Source organism: Poecilia formosa, unplaced genomic scaffold, assembly GCF_000485575.1.
Source record: "Poecilia formosa unplaced genomic scaffold, Poecilia_formosa-5.1.2 Scaffold419, whole genome shotgun sequence".
Lineage (NCBI taxonomy): Eukaryota > Metazoa > Chordata > Actinopteri > Cyprinodontiformes > Poeciliidae > Poecilia > Poecilia formosa.
This window is the reverse complement of record NW_006800358.1, coordinates 111961-117611: the sequence shown is the minus strand read 5'-3', so window position 1 is coordinate 117611 and position 5651 is coordinate 111961. Positions and strand designations below refer to the sequence as shown.

Genomic DNA, 5651 nt, shown 5'->3' with positions numbered 1-5651 from the left:
TTAGCAACCCCAGTGCAGCCCAGACCGTTACTTAGCAACCCCAGTGAAACCCAGCTAGTAGAAAGTCAATAATTCCTTAATATTGATGAAAAATATTCTGTCATCAATAAGGGATGAGTTTTTGTGCATCACAAACAACTTTTTTGGCTAATAGGAAAATTACAACATTTTAGGCCAACATGTTCTTTAAAAAAGAGATCTTTCTGGAAAATCTTTCTAAAAATTATATATGTTTTTATATATGTTTAATACATCACATTAATTTTTTACTAGAATCATTGTTTACTGTAAAAACTGGTAATTTTATCTCATGTATACATGTCAAGCACAAATTAATTTCAGAATAAAATTCCTTTAAAGTTTTGCATTGAATTTTGTCTTTTGTTAAATTTGATGTTGGATGTCAGATTTTTTTCATATCTTTATCATAAGAGGCACTTTTTAAAGTTGATTTCTTCAGTTCTGTTGTGGTAACAGTTTAGAAAGTTGCACTTTCCACCATAGAAAGGAGACACTCAAAACAAATGTTGACTTTATCATGATGTGAACTTCGAAGAGCTGTCAGGAACAAATAAGCATCAGCCTTTCCACACACTGCGCTCAGAAGAGCTAGAGTTAGTTCTTCTCAAGGTTAGCGGCGTCTCGCTCCGCGTGTTGGCGTGTCCTTGGGCGAAACGTTGTCTCTGGATCCTTTGATGTTGTGACATAAAACTCGCTGCACTCCACAGTCTAAGAAGCTGAAAATGAACGTATGTTTGAATGTGGCTTGAGGTGTAAAGCAGTTGTCAGTAAACTAGTTCATACACGTATTGACACCTCTGGCAAAGCTGTATAAAAAGCCTTAAAATTGATATATGTTTTTATTTTCCACAGAGGGTGATATGTAAAATGGATCCTTTTTTAGCCTTTTTTTAAAAGCCGTGTTTTTCCATCATCAAAAACATACAGAGAAAGCCTTGAATCTCCCATGGCAACCATTCAGGAATACCTAACAACCTGCTCTCTCAAAACGCCCTGTTCCCTTCAGAGACCCTCAGATCTTTGCTCCCACTCAGCTCCTACAGACTAGAGCAGCAGGAATTAGCAAACACCTGGTAGAGATCATCATACCAACTGCTTTTCAGTCCAACGCTCTAAGAATGTTTATTTTATGAAGAAACATTGTTTGACTTGCTGAAGGCAAAGTGTCTGAAAGAGCAGGAGATTCTTAGAGAGACAGGCCCGATTTCAAGGCGTCTAATTGTGAAGTCAACTTTCTTTTAAGCTACGTATGTAAGCTGAGAAAAAGAGGATTGATTTTGTGTCTTAAGAGTTAGTTTTATGTGAAATTGCTTGATATTTTGGAGCTATGCTGAGAAACCCATGCTGACCATCAACTTGCTCGTATGAATACGTTTGTACATGAATTTGAATTCAAAAATACTTTATTGAATAAAAAAATAAAAACACGAACTAAATCTGGTGAATGTATTTAACTAATTTGCTCTGTCCAGACTTCCATCTATCTGATCCTTCTCTTGCTTGAAGCCTGAGATCTTCTTCATGTCTGATATTGTTCCTCTGCAGTTTATTCTGTATCTTGTCTCCTTACTGTCTCTAATCTTGATTTCTAGCTATTTTGTCCTCAATAATTCCCTGTCTCGCTCTCTAAAGGCTTTTTTTGTGTTTTTCAGCTCCTTTACTGGTGACCTAGGATTCGTTTTGTGGGAAGCATCTTGCTGTTCAGGCGCTGTCCACACACTCAGCCATGGCACTGATGTCGTCTCCATGTGGCTGGCAAAGAGCAATCCAATCAGTAGCCTCCAAACTGCTCTGCAGGGCTTCTTCTGCTTCAACTTTCTTTCAGCGGTTTTTGTTACAGAACAAAGGACTCGTATGCTGAACAGAGAAACTTAAGGTCATGATTTGATTTCCCCAGCGTAGGTCTTTCTTTGGACATACGAGTCCTTGACATTTGTGAAAAACAAACCCAAAGTCTTGTTTTCTCAGGTGGAGCAGCTGACAAACTGTTGAAAGGTTGGCAGTGTAGCAGAGAGTGAGGCATGATTAAAATCACCAGATATTGCCACAAATGCATTGGGGTGTTGTGTCCGTATCCTAGCAACAGTTGAACTGATGACATCACGTGCATTATCGGCAACATCTGAAGGTGGAATGTAAACGGCTGCCAGCAAAATAACAAGGTGAATAAATATGGACGGAAACTTACTGCCAAGAGTTCAAGGTCTGGACTGCAGAGACGACACTTCACAGAAACTGGACGACACCATCTGCTGTTAACTGGCACTGCTAATCCGCCTTAGTGGACAAAACGGATGTAATATTCCTAGAAAGTTGGGTAGTAAATAGATACCTTTACTCTGTTACATTTAATTGAGGAACTTTTTGGAAAATATATACTTTTAGGAGTACGTTTACTCCACTGAATAACTTTATTATGAAGTATTGCTACTCTTACTTATAACAATAATAATAATAATAATAATAATAATAATAATAATACATTTAATTTATAACGCGCTTTTCATTAATACAAATCTCAAAGTGCTACATGGTGCAGCTAAAAACAAAATCAACAATAAAAAAAAGACAGTCATTTAATAGTGGAGAAGGCTTGTCTAAAAAGAAAAGTTTTCAAGCCAGTTTTAAAACCACACAATAATTGCGGGGCTCTCAAATAGTCCAGGAGGGAGTTCCATAGACGAGGAGCAGCCACAGCAAATGCCCGATCACCCATAGTCCTTAGTTTGTTCAGGAAGATGGAGAAGATTACAGGCTTGGGATCGTAAGGATCTGGAAGTTGAATGTGAAATAAGGAGGTCCTTCATATAATCCGGTGAGGTTCCATGTAGACAGTGATGAGTGATAAGTGCAATTTTATACTGAATCCTATAAGTGACAGGAAGCCAGTGAAGCTCGCAAAGAGTCGGTGTGATGTGGTCAAATTTACGAGCTCTCACTAGGATCCTGGCAGCTCTGCTTTGAATGTACTGAAGCCTCTGAAGGCGTTTGCTGTGGACTCCGATGAAAAGGGAGATACAGTAGTCGAGCCTGGAGGAGATAAAGTTATGGATGAGGGTCTCGGCATCAGAGATGAACGAATGTTGGAAATATTGCTAAGTTGAAAAAAACAGGTTTATTACAGGTGCTTAATGTGATTTTCAAATGTGAGATGAGAGTCCATTCGGACTCCAAGGTTTGTAACAACGGAGGAAATGGGAATGTCTTGTCCAGAGGATGAAACACTCGTCAGAGTCGAGGATTGAACCTGGTGAGGCGTTCTGATCAGTATGGCCTCGGTTTAGGAACAGTTCGACTGAAGACAGTTATGGTTCATCCGAGTCTTAATCTCCTCCAGGCAGGAGGAGCAAAATGTCTGTATTTTCTACTCAATATGAGTCTCTGAATGCATCTTACCAAGTATTTGTTGTCTAGTTTCTAGTGTAGATATATTAGCACCATTGAAATAAGGCAAAAGTAACTTACAAGTAACTGTTCAGCAAGAAATAGGAACTTGTCTTAAGTCAATAATTCCTTAATATTGGTGAAAAAATACTAGTTCTATTGGCAGATTATAGATTATAGATTGGCAGATCATTCAGGAGAATGATCTGCATTCATTTCTCCTGAATGCAGATCAAGTGACCGTTATAAAACGCAGAGATGAGCATCCAGGAAATCTCCCCCAGGAAAACAGGCAGTCAGACGACTGGGCCCAACAAGGTAACGACGGCGGGAGAGGGAACAAAGGAGTTCATGGCTGTCGTTGGGTTTTCTTTCGTTTTTGTCGTCGTTTCATCCCTTCTTTTGTCTGGGGGCAAACTGCAGGAGCCAGGAGGCCCCGGAGCAACAGCTGGCAGGTAGGAAGAGAGGGAGGGAGAGAAGGAAGGAGAGAGGAAAAGAGGGGCGGCGTACAGACGACAGGCTGAAGAAAGGTAAGAGGGAAGGACACGAACTGCAGCACGGAAACTTTTTACCTTAACATGTTGACTGCATGTTCAGCTTCTAATATTTCAGATCTAAGAGAAAGACTGAGGATGATAAAAGACTGATAACATGTGATGCTAATGTTGAGTCCATGAAAAGACAGATAAGAGATTATCAAAGGTACATTTATGCATAAAATGATAATTTGGCACACATGAAACTCTCGGTCCATTTTTCCCTGCTGAGTCTCTCTTTCTCTCTCTCTCAGACACACACACACACACACACACACACACACACGCACACACACACACACACACACACACACACACACAGTAGGTCTCGGTTAACCAAAGTCAATAGCCTGCAGACAGACAAGTGTGATTACAGGAGATACTATTGCTCTCACTATTTAGCAGCTTCACTTTCTGTGTGTGAGGGGAAAATGAAGGGTGTTAAAAAGAGACGACAAAAAAGGCCAGAGGTTTCATCTCGAATCGTCTCTTCGCATAACTGACATGCGGCGCTCTTTGAATCACTTTTTTATCAGTTTTTGGTTTTTAAATGTCTCCCTCTATTAATCTGCATTTTGATTCATGATATCTATTTATTTGTATATTCAGCTACAAAAAAGAAAAAGCAGATTAAACTTGCATCTTATTTTGGCTTCAGTAGTAAGTTGAGGTTTTACTTTCCATTCCGCACAACTTCATTCCCTTAATATTATGACTTTCTGTAGTTTTGACTTTTTCTCTCATAATTTTTACTTTTTTATTTTCTTATAATCCATTGTAGAAAACCAACCTTTACTGCTCTGATATTTAGGAAGACGAAGCGACTTAAGCAGAGTTGTGGTAACTGGTTATATTTACTCAGTTACATTTGCTTCAGTAACTTTTTGAAATACATTTACTTTTTGGAGTATTTCTGCTCTTTCTTGAGTAAAATTTCTGTATTTTCTACCAACTGAATAAAAAACATGTTTTAACCAAAGATTCACCAGACTCAGACACACACCTGCAGTTTCTGTTAAAGTTTCATAAGTTTTTTATTTAAAGAAACTGATTTAGAAAAACTTTCCTTGTATTTTTTTGTTACTAATTGAATTATTGTCATTTTAGTTCTTAAAATACCAAAGTTTCCACTTAACTTTATATTTTGTTCCATCTGATGATGTAATTTTTAAATATTAAATGATTGATCATTTGATCGGTTGCTCAGTACTTTTGACCAAATACTGTTTTACTCTTACTTACTTTATTGTTATCTTTTGTTGTTGTTTTCTGTGTTTAATGTGGACAATTTACCAAAATAAAGCGATTGATTGATTGAGTCATTTCATGAACAGCTACTTTTTACTTTTACTCAAGTAGAAATATGTTGAACTAGTGTTTCTCCTGCTAGAGTATAAATTGTGGAAACTTTACCAACATCTGCACTAGGAAGAATGAAACTTCATATTTGTTTTTAAGTGATCAGTGAAATTCATTCGTTTATCCTCTTACTTAGAAAAACAGTTTTGGTCATACCGAGGAAGGAAGAAAACTCTCAACTTGTATCAGTTTTATGTTAGTACAAAAATGAAAAATAAACAAAGAAGAAATGAGACAATCATTTTTTTTCAAGTAGGTCAACTGCACCCTAATGTCCGACTGTTGCTTTGTGTTATTTATTTACATCAGGCAGCTTCAAACACTCAATCACCCGTTTATCTCTGCCTGTCT

General features: G+C 37.8%; 1 long non-coding RNA gene across 3 annotated transcripts in view; it reads left to right on the top strand.

Annotated features, from left to right (window-relative positions):
* LOC103155243 (uncharacterized) overlaps window positions 1–5651 on the top strand; it is a 116331-nt gene that overhangs the window by 91004 nt on the left and 19676 nt on the right. Inside the window, exons 5-6 of one of the 3 annotated variants that reach the window (XR_001659400.1) lie at window positions 3637–3723; window positions 3829–3935. This is a non-coding gene — a long non-coding RNA (uncharacterized LOC103155243). Of the gene's footprint in view, window positions 1–3636; window positions 3724–3828; window positions 4220–5651 lie in introns of those variants that run through there. The other 2 variants (XR_001659401.1, XR_001659399.1) reach the window with 2 other exon arrangements.